This window comes from Rhodnius prolixus, unplaced genomic scaffold (assembly GCF_049639745.1).
Source record: "Rhodnius prolixus isolate KJV_2025 unplaced genomic scaffold, Rpr scaffold_9, whole genome shotgun sequence".
In the NCBI taxonomy this organism is placed as follows: domain Eukaryota; kingdom Metazoa; phylum Arthropoda; class Insecta; order Hemiptera; family Reduviidae; genus Rhodnius; species Rhodnius prolixus.
Genome location: NW_027411604.1, coordinates 14,676,694 through 14,695,439, shown reverse-complemented (window position 1 = coordinate 14,695,439; position 18,746 = coordinate 14,676,694). Strand labels below are relative to the sequence as shown.

At 34.3% G+C, this 18,746-nt stretch overlaps 1 protein-coding gene across 1 annotated transcript in view; it reads right to left on the bottom strand.

Moving 5' to 3' along the window:
* The window catches only part of LOC141454703 (uncharacterized), a 670,160-nt gene that overhangs the window by 546,721 nt on the left and 104,693 nt on the right, over positions 1-18,746 (bottom strand). The window lies entirely within an intron of this gene.

The following is an 18,746-nucleotide window of genomic DNA, read 5'->3' as shown; positions in this document are numbered from 1 at the left end:
CTAGTTACTGAAAAATTAATATTAATAATTGGAAAATTAATAATATATTTATTGGATATAGTCACAATTATTTTTTAAAGATATCTGCATAAATATATTCAATAACTACTGCTTTATTTATTCAATACTTATATTTTTCTTTCTACTAAGTAAGATAAGTGTTGGTAACGTGCAGATTGTGTGTTTCCATTGGAAAAACGAATCTTAGGTTCGATAGGTTAGAAAGTGAGGTTACGAGGGTCGTTTGAAAAGTCCGTACAAAGTCAGAGAGATAGCACTACTGGCGCGTATCGAGGTTATGTTTAGTTAGTAGCATCTCTTGGAAGAAGACACACCAAGTTTCAGCCAGATCGGTCTATTTCTTTGTGTTTGGCATTCGTTTGAATCGAGGAAGTCGAGTGATTTTCAAATCGTGTGAAGTGTTGCAAGGACGGTTTGCAGCTGTTCCAGAAGAATCCGCAGGACTTTAAGCGTCGTTTCGTCACTGTGGATGAAACATGGATACATCACTACACTCCTAAGACCTAAGAACAATCTAAACAATGGGTTACCAAGGGGGAATCTGCGCCAAAAAAGGCGAAGACCGTTCCTTCGGCCGGAAAGATTATGGCGACTGTCTTTTGGGATTCGCAAGGAATAATCCTCATCGACTATCTGGAAAAGGGTAAAACTATTACAGGGGCATATTATCCATCTTTATTGGACCGTTTGAAAACCGAGCTGCAAGAGAAACGCCCACGATTGGCCCACAAAAAATTCCTTTTCCATCACGACAACGCACCAGCTCACACCTCAGCAGTTGCGGTCGCAAAATTAATGGAAATAGGTTTCCAACTAGTTTCACATCCCCCCTATTCTCCAGACTTGGCTCCCTCGGACTACTATTTGTTCCCCAATATGAAGAAATGGCTGGCGGGAAAAAGATTTTATTCAAACGAGGAGGTGATTGCAGACACGAATGGCTATTTTTCAGACTTGGACAAATCCTATTATTCGGAAGGGATCAACAAACTAGAGCAGCGTTGGACGAAGTGTATAAGCCTAAAAGGAGACTATGTTGAAAAATAAAAAAGGTTTACCCCAAAAAATTAAGTAGTTTTTATTTTTGCACGGACTTTTCAAACGACCCTCGTATTTTACAATTTTTTTACGAATTTATCTGTGCCTGACTAATGTTCTAATTTAATTTTCGGATTTGTTACTAAATGAGAAACTTTTGGAAATAACCATTTCACCGAAATAGTGCTAAAAATCATGGAACTAGGCTAGTTAGTACTTTAAATTAGTTTTTACCTCTTAAAAAAGCTACATTCCCCATTTTTTTGGTTTATTTCAATTTACCAAAATAAAGTAACAGAGGATAACCTAAGGAGGAAAAAAATGGATAGTTTTTCCCTAGTTCAAAGGTTTTCACTTATTTTGATTTTGTTTTTATTTAATTTATATGCTAAAACATTAAACTTTAAATGAATTCTAAAAGAAAAAATGCAAATCGCTGCCAGAGTTTCCTTTCGTCAACGTGGAGCTCGACCTTCTTCCGTACTTTAATAAATTACCTAAAATTTTTTTTGCTAAAATTTAAAATAGATTTATTCTGTAAATTATATTGCGGAAAAGCCGTGTTAGTGCTATTACATAAGGATACATTCTAGATTCTTTAACTGTACTATCTTACTTAGAAGAATTCTGACTTTATTTTCTGCCTGAAATATAAAATTGACTTTGAATCTAAATAGCGCAAAAACGCCCTTATAACAGCATGAATACGTTTACAAAACTGCAAGATTAAAACCCAAAAATAACATATCTTGAACCAAACTTAAGTCAGGACAATGTCACGATTTCTAATACTTATTTTCAACTTGTACGAGGGCCGTTTGAAAAGTCCGTGCAAAAATAAAAACTACTTAATTTTTTGGGGTAAACCTTTTTTATTTTTCAACATAGTCTCCTTTTAGGCTTATACACTTCGTCCAACGCTGCTCTAGTTTGTTGATCCCTTCCGTATAATAGGATTTGTCCAAGTCTGAAAAATAGCCATTCGTTTCTGCAATCACCTCCTCGTTTGAATAAAATCTTTTTCCCGCCAGCCATTTCTTCACATTGGGGAACCAATAGTAGTCCGAGGGAGCCAAGTCTGGAGAATAGGGGGGATGTGAAACGAGTTGGAACCCTATTTCCATTAATTTTGCGGCCACAACTGCTGAGGTGTGAGCTGGTGCGTTGTCGTGATGGAACAGGACTTTTTTGTGGGCCAATCGTGGGCGTTTCTCTTGCAGCTCGGTTTTCAAACGGTCCAATAAAGATGAATAATATGCACCAGTAGTTTTACCCTTTTCCAGATAGTCGATGAGGATTATTCCTTGCGAATCCCAAAAGACAGTCGCCATAATCTTTCCAGGCCGAAGGAACGGTCTTCGCCTTTTTTGGCGCAGATTCCCCCTTGGTCTCAGGAGTGTAGTGATGTATCCATGTTTCATGCACAGTGACGAAACGACGCTTAAAGTCCTGCGGATTCTTCTGGAACAGCTGCAAACCGTCCTTGCAACACTTCACACGATTTTGTTTTTGGTCAAGCGTGAGCAATCGCGGCACCCATCTTGCGGATAGCTTTGTCATGTCCAAATGTTGATGCAAAATATTATGTACCCGTTCATTCGAGATGCCCACAGCACTTGCAATCTCATGCACCTTCACTCTTCTGTCATCCATCACCATATCATGGATTTTATCAATGATTTATCAATGGTGCTATCTCTCTGACTTTGCACGGACTTTTCAAACGACCCTCGTATTATCTTATTTTATATATAATATTGGGAAATATATTGGATTAAAAAACTTCTAAAATCTTATAATACTCAAACTGATATTGTATAATAATCAAAACACTGATTCAAATTTATTTGAACAATTCTTTCAAACAATACTTTTGAATCATTTTTATTATATATAATACAGTCATTTATTATCAATAATTCTGCTATAAAATAGGTAATACTTTATGAGTTAGAAGAGAATGCTTCTAAAAATAATCATAAACATTTAGATTTACGGTGGGCGTGCTCCTAAGCGGATTTTATAGTTATCCACTGTTTTATTGGTGTAAGCTTTTTAGTAAGCAAAAAATTTTTGCAAATAAACTGTTGCGAGTTTTAAATCCAGTTAGATGAAATTGAATACCCTATGTACGAGGGTCGTTTGAAAAGTCCGTGCAAAGTCAGAGAGATAGCACTACTGGCGCGTAGCGAGGTTATGTTTAGTTAGTAGCATCTCTTGGAAGAACAAACACCAAGTTTCAGCCAGATCGGTCTATTTCTTTGTGTTTGGCATTCGTTTGAATCGAGGAAGTCGTGTGATTTACAAATCGTGTGAAGTGTTGCAAGGACGGTTTGCAGCTGTTCCAGAAGAATCCGCAGGACTTTAAGCATCGTTTCGTCACTGTGGATGAAACATGGATACATCACTACACTCCTAAGACCTAAGAACAATCTAAACAAAGGGTTACCAAGGGGGAATCTGCGCCAAAAAAGGCGAAGACCGTTCCTTTGGCCGGAAAGATTATGGCGACTGTCTTTTGGGATTCGCAAGGAATAATCCTCATCGACTATCTGGAAAAGGGTAAAACTATTACAGGTGCATATTATTCATCGTTATTGGACCGTTTGAAAACCGAGCTGCAAGAAAAACGCCCACGATTGGCCCACAAAAAAGTCCTTTTCCATCACGACAACGCACCAGCTCACACCTCAGCAGTTGTGGTCGCAAAATTAATGGAAATAGGGTTCCAACTCGTTTCACATCCCCCTTATTCTCCAGACTTGGCTCCCTCGGACTACTATTTGTTCCCCAATGTGAAGAAATGGCTGGCGGGAAAAAGATTTTATTCAAACGAGGAGGTGATTGCAGAAACGAATGGCTATTTTTCAGACTTGGACAAATCCTATTATACGGAAGGGATCAACAAACTAGAGCAGCGTTGGACGAAGTGTATAAGCCTAAAAGGAGACTATGTTGAAAAATAAAAAAGGTTTACCCCAAAAAATTAAGTAGTTTTTATTTTTGCACGGACTTTTCAAACGACCCTCGTACGTCCGTTTTGTGTTTGAAACGATTGCAGAAATAAATCTAATGGGTGGAGAATTGCGTAGGAAATAAATTATTTAAAATAAATAGATAATATTCAAGGAGTAAATGGGAAACAGACTGACTTACTTATCTCGCCGTCTTAGCTCACATTAATTAACTTCTTCAGCTCCACTGAACACTCCAGAGGTTTAATTAAATTAGAATAAAATATAAAAAACTAAAAATTTTATAAACACGCGATTCCTTATTTATTACTTATTCTTTATTAATTTACGAGTTCAATTCCGGGATGAAATAAGTTTTTGTGTGGATGTTATAAAACATTACTGATCAAAGATTATCGATTAAATCATTCGAATCAGTTATTTTGCTATTAATGAATTATATTTCTAATTAAATTGAATTAAATAGGTGATGTAGAGTGATAATGAATCGATTATAACGTATAACATACATCAAAATTGACATAAATCAGGGAAGGTAAAAAAAATGGACATGTTCATTAATTCTTACAAAGAATTGTGCATAAAGATGAAGGCAAATTGGTGATTTAGGAACTACTATTGGAACAAGGATGAGTTTTATAGGGGCAAGACACGAGAGAAAATCATTAAATTGAACAAACTAGCAACGGATCTTCTGGATGTTTCGAGATTGCGTTGCTTTGAAAATCGATTATCTTTACAATTCAAATCAGTTGGTGTCAGGCTGGAGAATATAATCTGCATGCTGGGCGAGTCCAGAATTAAAGTAACTGGTTTTTTTGTTGAAATGGCAGCCATACTGGAATTAACCTAACTCATTGGGCTAAATTCGCCCACTATCACAATGATAATAAGAATCTATTGCGGTATTTTTCGCTTAACTGCGGCACAGATATTGGGAGTACCATGTCGTTTCTCGGATTGCATATCCTCGAGAAGTTGAATCGCCCTGAGTGCGTAATTCCTCAGGGACTTGTAAACTATTTCGATTTACAACTATCAATGAATGATTAGTGTAACTAAATCTCTAGTTTTAAACTCATGTTTAATTCACATTCTAGGAAGGAAGTAGTTTTGCTGCAAGGATTAGGATCTGTGCCCGGTAGCCCATGATGGACAAGCACAAAAATTTTTATTTTGATGGACTCGTGGTGCTATCAAAGTTTTTGTAGTAGCTCCGTTACACGTTTCTGATCTGCATCTTTACTAGACAGTCCGCCTTTTTAACATCTCAAAGTGGCCGCCTGTATAATAAATAACATTCATTACCACAGTGCAATGCATTTCGCAAATGTAATTGAATTTTGTTTATTAATTAGGCATTCATTATTAAATTACAAGTACATAACTCTATTTTGTATTCATATGGTGTATCTCGAGAACCCTAAGCTCTGAACGGTTCTCCTCGCTAAAGATTTCAACCTCTGTCTCATTCTCCCTTTGTTATCTGAGTCCACACTATCGGTTGATTCGATCATAGACCAAGGCACCTAGTTAAGCAATCAGCCCTATTGTTTCTCGAAAAAAAACTATTTAACATAGCTTGTCTTTGATGGATAGATATGCTACAAAGCGATAGATCTGCGAGCACACTCTGGCCTTCAACTCTAAATAGTGACTGTGGACTTAGATTTCCAAAATCTGGAGGGAGCACAAAAAGAACTGGGTGATGTGTCCTGGGGTTAAATACAGCAAGACTATGATGCCTTGGCTGTGTAAGCAAAGAACCAAAGAGACCCTGTGTTTGGGCAGAAATCAGATTACTCTGATTACAGGCCTATTCGCAGGGCACGGTAGGTTCAGGAAGCATCTGTACAAGGTGGGGGCTTATTAGCTCGGAACCATTGTGTAGATTATGTCAGGAAGAGGAGGAAACGGCCTCTCACCCGTTGTTCGATTGCGCTCCAATCGAGCGTTTGCGCTATGAAATCTTTGGAACGCTGAGGCCGAAGGAGATAGTAGCGCAAAAAGAACCAGTAGGGAAAGTCCTCAACCTCTTTAGAAGGGGAGGGTTCGCTTACTAGAACTAAGAAGGGGCTGGCACAATAAGCCTTTTGTGGCTGTGGTGCCGTGGGGCATAGGTCCTGTCCCATCTAAAAATTCTATTCTAATTCTATTCTAGATTTCCAAAGATATAGCGGTTTAAACCAATAATATTAGCAAAAACGAAATCTTTGCATCGAAATATTGGTTGTCTAGTAGAAAATCTACGACTTTTATAGAATTTGCCTGAGCATCTGCAGTAAAAATAATTTATAATCAATCAGCTTTTATCTTAATTCTTTTTAAGTGTCACTTTTTGAATTCCTTACCAAAATAAGTTATGAAATTACGAATTATAAAATATACTTACAGAGATTTTGTAAGTATTATTAGGATATTTATATAAAATATCGATTCTTCCCATTTAAATTTCAAGAAAATACAAACGTTATATATAAAATAAGTGAAATCTATACAAATTAATCAAATGACAGCTATTTGCCATACTTACAAGTTAGGATCCTGACTGAATTAGAGCTTGTTTAAAGGTTTTGCATTTCTTTTGTAAACTATTAATATAATTTGCTTTTTTTTATTAGACTCGTTGTAAAAGTTCTTCTGATTTTATATTCTAACATGTTAGTTTCGATCTAATTAAGGATTATGATACATCATAAATTATATTTTTCTGAGTTATTTCTTGCTATAATCTGGAATCATTTACGAGTAGATAAGAGTTCCATCCTGCAAGATAGTATCGTAAGTAGTCCTGTTTCTTTGATTTATTTTTCAAAAATAATAAAAACTAGGTTAGTAGAAGTAGACTAGAGCAGCAGCAGAAGCTGAAACAATTCTAGATCGTAAATAAAACGATGGCCTGAGTTTATTTCCCTAACGGAAAAACCATTAAACTAACACTTCAAAGATATTAATGTCCTTGCAAATAACCAGTTTAACTCGTGAACAACTCGAAACTCTAGTGGACACAGTACCTCTCTAGTAAATATATATTATAAGCCCGCAGAAATGGTTAACTGTGCCCTTACCACATACATTTACTTTTATCAACATAAAACCTAATACTAGACATAACTAATACTAGGCGATTTTTTTAAATGAACTTAACTGCAAAGAAACATAACAGAGCTCTCTTTAACTTAACCGTTCTTCGTGGTATTCTATCTAATTAATTATCGCTTTCGGAGAGTCATAAATATAACCTTTTCGGGGTTTTGGGTTTTTATATAACCTTATCTAAACAATAGTTGTGAGAAATGATAGATAAATCTTTAGGGAATTACTTACCGTTATTAGAAACTTATTTCACAATTTGTATATTATACAGATATTTCGATAAGTAGATAAAAGATCACCTGGTGATTATAGAATGCAGAGATACTGTGAATTATCTTCGATTAGCTCTGACCATCGCTAGAGTTCTAGTTTTAACGAAGCAGGAACATTACAGTTTGTGTTTGCCAGCACAAACAGTGTAGAACCAATCTATAGGCTAAATGTTTTAATTTAAAACATGTTAAATGTGAGGATCTTCATTTAATTTTTTTTGCAAACAGTTTCTTAACTGGTATCGTCGGGTCAAATTTGATCCGCGCGTTTTTCTTTTCTGTGGCATTTTGTAGGAATTAACTATAAACATCTCCCCCTTCTCTGAATTCTCCTTCTTTCATCCTCGCCAACAATCGACCAGAACAAATCAATCGTTCTTGAGCAGTGCAAGTAAATAAAATATAGGTTTTTTGGGTCAAATTTGACCCGACAATACCATTTACGTTATAACTTTTTTTCTTAATATTTTTTATTTTTATGGTTTGGAGTTAGTTTTCTGTTCTATTTATTTAATATTATTCTATAATATTAAATATTATATAGTAAATATTACACAATATTTAATATTATTGCTGATAACTGGTTCTGTTCAGTTAAGCTGGTCCATGAGCTAGGAAAGCTAAATTTGTCTTACTCGGGGACATTACGAAAAAAATAAAAAAGAAAACCCCTCTTATATAATTCCAAATAAAGAAAACTACCGTCGGAACTTCATTGTTTGTTTTTACTGGCAACAAAACGATGGTTTTTTTGTAACAAAACGAAACAAGTATGTTATACTCGCATCATGATGATTCAGTACTTGCAGAATTATGGTTTAAGACTTTTCTTTTCTTGGAATGAACATCTAACTTTAAGAAAATAACGTTTTCCAGTAAATATTATTTTTTGTTTTTCTGTTTTTGTAACTTCAAAAAAAAAAAATGTTAAAAAAAATAACAACTTTTGCATATTTTAAGATTTTTTTTTGTTTTTCTTAATCTTATGAAACAAATTTAACAAAATATTCATCATTTTCGTTTGCTAAATAAATTTACTAAGAAAAACTAAATTAACTTTAATTATATCGATGACCTTTTAAAAGTAATGTGCATTTAAAGTTTCAGACGATACCAGTTGAAGTTGAGATTTTGAGGATACCAGTTAAGGGTTAAAGTATTAAAATTCATTAAGAGTAAAACAAAACAGGTTTAACGAATAAAAAGAATCACCTCATCTTGCCAAATTATTCTAGTGAAGAAATAAAAAATAAGTAAATAAAATACTCTAAACATTAGTGAAATAAAAAAAATACGTTGGTTTATCAATTATTTTAAGATTCTCCGCAGGTTTAAGTAAGACGTAGTACATGCAATTACTTAGAGATCCACAATCAAGAGATTAATCGAATTAATTATCTTCTGTATCTCTCGTTAAGATAACTTGATAACCTTTTAAAAAACTACCTTGATTTATGTATCGTGTAGGGAATACTTTGAAGGTATAGCCTTCAAAATGGTGATTAAATGGGATTGAGAATCATTACGCCTTAGTAAAGAGATTGCTTTTATTTAAGACTAGCACAAGTCTCTTGTCTTCCTATTTAATATTAAGAAAAGCAGTATGTTAGCTATTTGAAAGAAATAAGTAAAAGGAAGAAACACTAAAAGCACATTGCACAGCATGTTTTCACTGAATCAATCGCCAAACTAGGATATAATATCATGAAACTTCATTACAATGAAAACCATGATCTTGTCGAGTGCCATACGATAGATGGTATCAGGTTAATACGCCTTTAGAATACCTTTATTTTCACATTAAATTACCTTTTAAAGAAAATGAGACATCGTAAGAAAACCTTCCAGTTTTGTCTAGTTAACTGCATGTAGTACCAGGCCTAACATTGGAGTAATGGAAGAGAAATAGAGATAGAAGAAAACTATGGTAAATAAAGAGAAAAAAAATTCACAGAAGGACATTCGTACCATAAATAAATAGAACTGTAGCAATTCTCAAGAGCTACGTGGAAAATGTGATTCCTGATACAATTTTTTTTTTTTTTTACTGCAATCGTTGAATTGCCCATAATTGCACCAAATTTAGCAAAGGATGTTTAAATTCTTTCTGAGCTATTAACAATGTTTTCTCTAAAAATAACACTAACATTTAATCAAATGCAGAAAACTTACAGATAACTTACTTGAAACTTAAGTGTATTACGAGGGTCGTTTGAAAAGTCCGTGCAAAAATAAAAACTACTTAATGTTTTGGGGTAAACCTTTTTTATTTTTCAACATAGTCTCCTTTTAGGCTTATACACTTCGTCCAACGCTGCTCTAGTTTGTTGATCCCTTGCGAATAATAGGATTTGTCCAAGTCTGGAAAATAGCCATTCGTTTCTGCAATCACCTCCTCGTTTGAATAAAATCTTTTTCCCGCCAGCCATTTCTTCATATTGGGGAACAAATAGTAGTCCGTGGGAGCCAAGTCTGGAGAATAGGGGGGATGTGAAACGAGTTGAAACCCTATTTCCATTAATTTTGCGACCACAACTGCTGAGGTGTGAGCTGGTGCGTTGTTGTGATGGAAAAGGACTTTTTTGTGGGCCAATCGTGGGCGTTTTTCTTGCAGCTCGGTTTTCAAACGGTCCAATAACGATGAATAATATGCACCTGTAATAGTTTTACCCTTTTCCAGATAGTCGATGAGGATTATTCCTTGCGAATCCCAAAAGACAGTCGCCATAATCTTTCCGGCCGAAGGAACGGTCTTCGCCTTTTTTGGCGCAGATTCCCCCTTGGTAACCCATTGTTTAGATTGTTCTTCGCCTTTTTTGAAATTATTAGTTTACAAATTTATTTACGCATGTTTGTTTATAAAATAACAGTTCTTTTGATTGTTTTGTGGCTTCTAGAAAGCCAGTGTTGGCATAATATAATTACCAAATGATCAATAAAGTTGTAAGAATTTAAAACTTTATGGAAATAATTCTATAATTTGAATTATAAAAGTGTGGAAATCGCCTGACGATCGTTTGATCTAGGCGCTAAATGTAAGAAAACCAAAAGAAATGTAACAAATTATATTCCAATAAAACATTTATAATAATAATAAGTGGCCAAGACTCAGCAATGAGCTGTAGCGCCGTTGGATGAGGATAAACATTTTATTTAAAATGCGAGAATAATTCAAATTTGAGTTTCAGAAAAAAGACTTCCGTTTTGAAAAAAATATTCTTTAACAAATTTTATCAATTGAAGATAAGATCGTTTTAGTCAAATTCCAAAAGACTCTTCTCCCAAAGCAGTTCAATTATTGAGTATTTTCTTCAATGAATGGCCACGAAATATACATCTCCTATTAACAGGACATCTGAAGATTTAACAGAAATAGAAACTAAGGTTTTACTTTCCAGAATGATAGATTTTTTTTAAGGAAAGAGCTAGCTACAATTAAGTGAAATTATTAACATCCTTTATTTTTTCTACTGATAATTTATTACATCGACAAATATCGCTTTGATGATGCAATTGTTTTGCATAAAGTTAATAATAAATGTCCAGGCAAGATGGCCTTAATCTTGAAAGTCAAACTTTCTTTCCAAAGAGTGTTAATAAAAAAATCAGCCCACACGTTAACCAAACATCCTTGTGTGCCAGCGTGACTCAATTTATACAAATGTCTATGAGTTTGTGTTAGTGTATGCTTTAAAGAGATATTTTGTATACATAACACTAGAGCCATGATGGCGATAGTAGGCGTAGCTGGTTTAAGCCCTGGAGCAGTTCTTCAGATATGCATGACCGTTTCTAAATCATAGATTCAGGAACTATCCGTGTAACAATAGTTTCTTTTTTGTTTAACTTCTTTAAATATTTTGTAAAGCAGAAGGTAATTTGTTATTGCTAAAAGAACTTTAACGGAGGTTCTGTGATTCTAAAGATAATTGCCAATTTCAAGATGCAGCTGTTATAATTAGACTGATGGAATAATTTCAGGTTGATTACTCGTTAAATGATTTTTATGAATTTTCGTTTCTAGTGAAGAGAATTCTACTTTCTCTTATCTGTTCAGAATACAATAACTTGATCAACCACCTTCTAAAGATTGATGGTAATCCAGAACTCCAGTCACCATTAAACAGCACAAGCTTGGTACGATGATAGAAGTCTTAGATTTTACTGGAACTCCTGGACAGGATCTAATTACAAAATGGCGCAAAGAACAAAGTTGCTTTTCGGTACGAATTGATTAACTATCTGCACCGATTCGGTTTTATTTATTTATTTTTTTTTTAATGATTTAAGGCGCGTCAACATCTGAAGTTATTAGCGCCCAGAGCTTTTTTCAGTGCACTGCCGGCCTCCGGAAAGTGTTCTCTCGTTACAGACAACACTGTCCATCACCGGACAGTGGAGCTGTAAGAAGCTCCTAGGAAAGAGAAAATCTAAGGGACAGCAGCTGGATTTGAACCCAGGACCTCCGCGTGGGAATCCAATACGCTAACCGCATAGCTAATCTCTTCCCTTGAATCGGTTTTATTATTATTATTTACTGTTGTTGTCCAGATAGATTAGTACATAAACGCCGTGTGATGTTTATGTACACTATACATTGGATACTGCCCTAAGAGCTACACCCTTTAGAGGCATGATGAAGGCCAACCATTTTTGGAACCCTCAAGGAATTAAGATCTGGCTTGTTCATGGGGCTCCTAGGTTGGTAGTATGGAAGAGATGGCTTGGGCGACCGGATTAGGATCACTGGATAGATTAGTGTGAAAAGAAAGAGTAACGAGATTGGATTTGTTTTCTTTTTATTTCTTTATCATGGATCTTGCAGCGTAGAGTTAAAAAAAAGAGTAGCAATAGCGGATTAGGATTAGGAAGTCTTTTGATAAGAAAGATTAGATTCTGTAGATATTGGAAGCTTTGGCTGAGTCCCAAAGTTCCATTCCATAAGTCCAGGCAGGTTTCAGTACCATTGTAAAGATAAATCGTTTGTCGAGAATTCTGGAGATAAGTTTGAATCGTCCTCTTTAGTTCTTTCCATTTAAGTTTATTATGTGGATTTCCAGGTTAGGCATTTGTCCATGAAGAGTCCTAGGTACTTACCACAATCTATTGTGGAAACAGAAGTGTGATTTAGGTAAACGGATGACCCAACCAAAATTACCAGAATTGGTTTTTATTCTGCCTAAATAAATTATATATAACCCTACCATAATTTGAATAATTTTCTAATAAAATACTTTTTAGGGCACTCTGAAGTTGGTTGTTTGCTTTCTAAAATGTCATTACGACATAAAGTGTAATTTTACAATTTTTATGACAATTAAATATGAATAAACTCAAACAAAAAATTGAGAAAATCAAATGAATTTTAGCTCCTGATCTTTTTATTATAATAATTAGTAACATTGTAAGATTTTTAATATTTCGTTTCTATTAAGTATATTAAAAAGCTTAGAGTAATTAAAACTGAATATAAAGGAGAAGAGCTGAAAACTGTAAATCCTGATGACATGGGGGGGGGGGACCTGGATGAGGAGCTCAGCGCTCGTTAAGACTGTAATGTATGAAGGCAGGGATAGACAAGGACGCGTCCGTCAAGGTCACCAGCGCGGCCGCCCTTCTACAGCAATAAAATATAAAGTAGTAGAGGGGTGGAGGACTTTGGTAGGGGAGAGGTTCACACACTCGCACAATCACACGCTTACAGCCGCACACTGAAACACACACACGATGTATCAGGAGTCAGGTGAGTAGGTGCTATAGAGCAGTGGTCCGTTCGTTTAATAATAACGGTGCTGCTCCAACGGCCCTAGATATAAATATTGTCGACTTCATTCTTTCTTCTGACTTCCGTTTTAGTGTTATTATTTTTTTTTTGGTCTTTGTTTTTCTTGAAACATAATTATCATAACTGATTACCATTTAAAATATAGATCACCCGAACTGTCAGCATATAAATACGTTCATTCTTATACTTATTGTATTTCGGTATTTTTGGCATTTTGTTTTGCAGATAAGTTGCTTATCATTGTTAAACCTGTGTTTCAAGTTTTAGGATTTCAAAACAATCAATAAATTTCTTATGCGATCCATAAATAATGGGCATAATATTATAATAAATTTAGTGTAGGTAGCACAACATTCAATCACAGTCCACACCTAATTAGATATTCAAGTTAAAACTTAGCTGAAAAGTAAAGATATTGCCCAACTTTAATCATAAATAGAAACTATGAGGTCGTGAAATGTTTCTCCAATTATAGTAGTTGTTCTAATTATATAAAATTGAAAATTTCAACGCCGAATTGAAAATTATAAAATTTTAATAATAGCCGAATAAAGGGACCAAGTAACAGCTTAAAAATTTTATTCTGATCATTGGTGACACAATATCCGGGACGATTAGTAAATATCTAGGTGTGCTAGATATGAATGCACACCCATTCATTGCATTGCATTGATACTTAAATGTTTTTTAATCAATGAATGATTCAATGTTCCTTTTATTCAAGGTCATTTTCATTATTTGTTAATTGTAAGTAAGCAAGTAGTAATTAGTAACTTTAGTTGAATGAATGTGCTTAGAATCAGAGATCTTTTGTAACAGTTGAACAATGAATATAGGTAGTCGTTCAAGCCAATGATCATTCAGACTTATAGTATGTCTTAATGATCAATGACGTGGCGTATCATTAATCTACTAGTTTACAATAAGACTTTTATCTGCGTTAATCACTTGTCTAGACAGTAGTTACTAGTTCGTTCGGCTAAATTACAATATAGTCTTAAAAATGTTGGTGTATAATGGAATATTGATTTGAGGGGCTTTAATGGTAGAAGAAGTTGATTGTTTAGTGAATCAAGCGCTTCAGTTAGTGAGTTCAAACATAGGCCGCACTTAGAAGTAAGAAAAAAAATAATTGAGGGACCTTCAGAACAATAACCGTTGTCTGGGCTACGATGACCGCTTTCTCCAGTCAAAAGAAGAGCCCTAAAGCCCTTAGCGCATTTGAAGTCGTTATAAGATTGTATTGATCGGAAAGGATTGATAGAAATTTTGAATAGGATTATAATAAGCCATCATTAGTGCCTGAAGTGAAGTACGTGATTAAGGATATGAGGTGAAAAGAAGGATCTAAGGTAGTTTCAGGATTTATTTTTTAAAACTGGATTGGAGAAAGAGGTGTAAACTACCTTTTTGAGTACTTTTGAGGAAATGGGCAGGTCTTGTGGCTCGAATGGATGAAGGTGGGCAAAGAGAAGTTCTGAGTGGACGCCAAGAAATCGGAAGAGAAGAAGAGGTCGTCAGGTAGTGAGATGGAGAAATGAGATGGCAGTTTCTATCAAGAGATAGAAGTGTAAAGTTATGAAAAATTATTTTAAGTTGTAGAAGTTATAATTTGTTAATGAAGAAGTTATAATTTATTAATTTATAAGAAAGTAATACGATATTTAAGTTATTTTTTTTTTGTTTTAAATTATGGAGCCTTTTTTAACTTTTTTTATTTAACCGTTCATTTAATTTATTTTAATTGTTTACTGTTTTTCTTTCTTATTATTTTGCATTCTTTTGAATTTAGTTAAATTAGAACTGTACAATTCGAACTCTTGGAGGATTTTCCCTCCAAAATGAGAGGCTTTTTCTCTGTAAAGGATGTTAATAAAGGTTTATTACTTCAGTACTTTTGAATGTCACACATTGCAATGTTACAGTCCAGTGCATCGAAGAATGTTTAGTTAGTTTCGTAGTACAGTTGGCAAGCTCTGAAGACGGAGAACAAAAATTATGAATAGATTAGTCTGTGAACAGATCTGTATTGCAAACTCCTCGGGTGTTTTTTTAGATGACAAAGTACAGCAAGATTCTCAAAGAAATCGGGTGTCTGGTGACACAACAGTCTATAATCACAAGGTAAAACATGATACAGAAAGAAATGCAGTGCCTAATTCGACTAGGAGCTTATAACTGCTACAGCCGCTAAAGTTATTAAGCATCTTTAGTTGGCTGCGGTCATCAAAGTGGAAGCGATGAAAGCATTTCACTGAATGACCAACTGAATGATGAAAGGAATAAATTTAGAATGCAAACCTATGAAGATGTTGAGCAGGATTGTTGCAAATTTTAGGAGACAAGTGGTAGAGACTTTGTAAGAGATTATCAGGCGAACAGATGATCAAAGCTATCAGGAGCTAAAGTTTTTCACCAAAGAGGTTGGATTGTTTCAATGAGTAAGCTGGATGTATCCAGACTAAACTATTGCCACCAACAAATTATGTAAATATATGTACTTAATAAAATCAGTAGATAATTTACATACAAATTTTAGTTTTACTAATATGAGAATTACATATTACACATGTTTATTTTACTTAATAACTCGAAACAATCACACCCTAACATTAAAGGTTTCAATAATATTTCATTAAACAAAAAAAATCATTCGAAATATTTGCATCCGCAAAATTAGTTTAATGCTACAAGAACATCCTATTCACCAGCTCATGAACAATTTCTTCCAGCTTAACAATAGAACCAATTTACATAAAAAAACTCCACCAGATCTAGTCCACCGAAATATATAATTAAGTACGAATAACATCCTGTGATAAACATCTTCTCGCATAAGAAAATTACTGAAAAGATTTTAGGCGGAATAATCTGAAAGAATAGAACTAGTTTTATCATTATTTTTTTCAGTAATTTTACTTTATTTGCGAATTGAATATTTTTGGTAATTAGTACAGATAGGAGAATAATATTTATCGTACTGATTTAAAGCTACAGTACATTTGTTTTTGCTTTTCTTTGTAAGTGTCTACTTACTGACACAATTTCGAATAATAATCATAAATAGTTTCTTTTCTCGAAACATTAGTCAATTTTCTTCAAAATTTGGTTGTCTTTCAAGTAAAAACTAAAAGAAATAACTAAATTATAAAGAAGCAACTAAATTTTGCGCATGTTTTAGTAACAATGTCAGATATTTTTGTTTTTTGATTTTTTTTAATTTTCTTCTTTTTCTTTTTGGCAATGGCTTTCGACATACAGCCAGCATCGTCTAGGTCAGGGGTCGGCAACCCGCGGCTCGCGAGCCGCATGTGGCTCTTTTATTCAAATTGTGTGACTCTTCAGCCTGCCCAAAATATATTGTATAAATTAATTTTATTGAAACGAATGAAAATTCCATTTATTAAAGATATTTTTTCAAAAATAATTTTAAATGTTATAGGTTCGAAATTGAATGGAATTATACAATACCAAAATAAAGTACTTGATTTATATTGTAAGACTGCCGCCTTTTCATTCGTTAAGTTATTATTTATTTGTTTATTTTAATTTGCAAAAATATGTAAAAATAAATATATAAAACAAATGATATTAAATATCATAAAATAATAATTTGTGAATACAAATGATCTACAGAGTTTGTTTACACTATCATCCTTGCGGCTCTTGGTAAGATTTATTAAAATTATTTTAGGAGAAATGGCTCTCTACTTAAAATAGGTTGCCGACCCCTGGTCTAGGTGCTTATCACTAGAATATCACTCACTCTCCATTCTTACTTATAAATACATTCGCTTCATACATTCATCCCTCTACTATATACAACTATTTACATAAACTACTGCTAATGGATGGATCAGTACTCTATATTCCTGCCATCCTTATAGCTTAACCGAAATTAAAATCACCGTAATCATTTTCTTCCATTCATTCTATAACTTTTAAATACATTCATATTCCATTGCTAGCTCTGCTACAGATTTAAGCACATAGATGTTGGTGGAGAATATTATGTCTTGGTAGCGAAATGGTGCATCTAAATACCTGTATGTATCGTCAAACATTCGTTTCCTTTCTACCACATAACGTGGACATATCCATTATTACATGTTTGAAATCCTCCTCTTCATTGCAATCTACGCAAAGAGGAGAGGACCTTTTGTTGATCCTGTGTAGATACGATCCGCACACCGCTTGGTTCGCTCTCAGCCTGCTTATTGTCATAACAACCCATTTATTAGTGACAGTTCCCTTAAACCATGGTTGTCTAGGTAACTGATCTGCCATAGTTTTATAGAATCTCCCGTTTTTTGAATTTGACCATATTATTATTTCTTGCAGTTCCTTACAAAGGTTTTAATTATGTGGAATATCTTTTAAAGTATTGCAAAAGTTTGAGAAGCTCCAATGAAGAATAAGTTTGTAAAAAAGTATTTCTTAAGGAAAAATCAACTTGTATGATGTAGTTGGGATGATAGAATCAGTAATATATATAAAAAATTGTTAAATTCAAGACGTTCTTTAGAGTAAAGATTATGGGTTTCAAGAAAAAAATATTGTAATTTGAAGGCTTATTTACCATCAAATGAAGGAACCATAAAGTTGGCGTTGAACAAGATAAATTAACAACTAGCTTGCATCAGCCAGTCGTTCAGTTCTTCGTGGCATCTTGAACGAGATTTTCGCCGAAGACGTCCAATTTCCAGAGAATAGCCCTTCGAATTGAAGTTTTGGGAGATTATAGTACGTTAGAGCACTACTCATTTCTTCAAGCAGGGCTCCTGGGAGTAATTATCCTTACCACCATCTCATTTTTTTTTTAATTTCTTACCCAGGTTTGTAGTTCATTGATGTGATTACCCCAAGATATCTAGTACAAGCTGTTGTAACTACACATTATGGTCCAATTAAGCTATCAACTTCCCTCCCTTATCGTCTTATCTAAAGCCTCTTTGATATTTTACTAACAAACACGAGTATAGAACATGCTACATTGTTACATATTGTACAATCCCCTTCTTGGAATGATTTTAATGACGTCTGCTGTAAATTCCAGGTCAATATTAAATAGAATGCATTCAAACAATAACAGAGAGAGTGTAAAGCTGTAAATTGTCTGCACATGCAATCTACTTTCCCGGACAACAATATTAAAAACCGCAGTAGATCGCACAATTGACCTAATAGTAGTAGATGAAGATATTAAACTAGTAATACTTGCAAGAAACATAAGTACATGAACAAAGTCCTTCATGAACACAATGGCGTTAAAGGTGAGAAATAATAATATTGAAAATAAAAAGAACTAAAACCAAAATTATGTATTACCTAAGCCGTGATGTCGGTCTCCATTGATGGTTTTTTTACTGTAAGTTACTTTCTTGTATGCAAGTCCACCACAGCCAGTCTGAAGAAGGCCAATCGACGCTAGCTGTATCTCACGACCTCTTGGATATGTCTTTCTTTCTTTATTTTTATTTTGTCTCTCTCAAACCACCGAATAACCCTCTGTACACTTCTCAAACAGAACGTGGGCTATCTGTCCGTCGGTCTGTATAA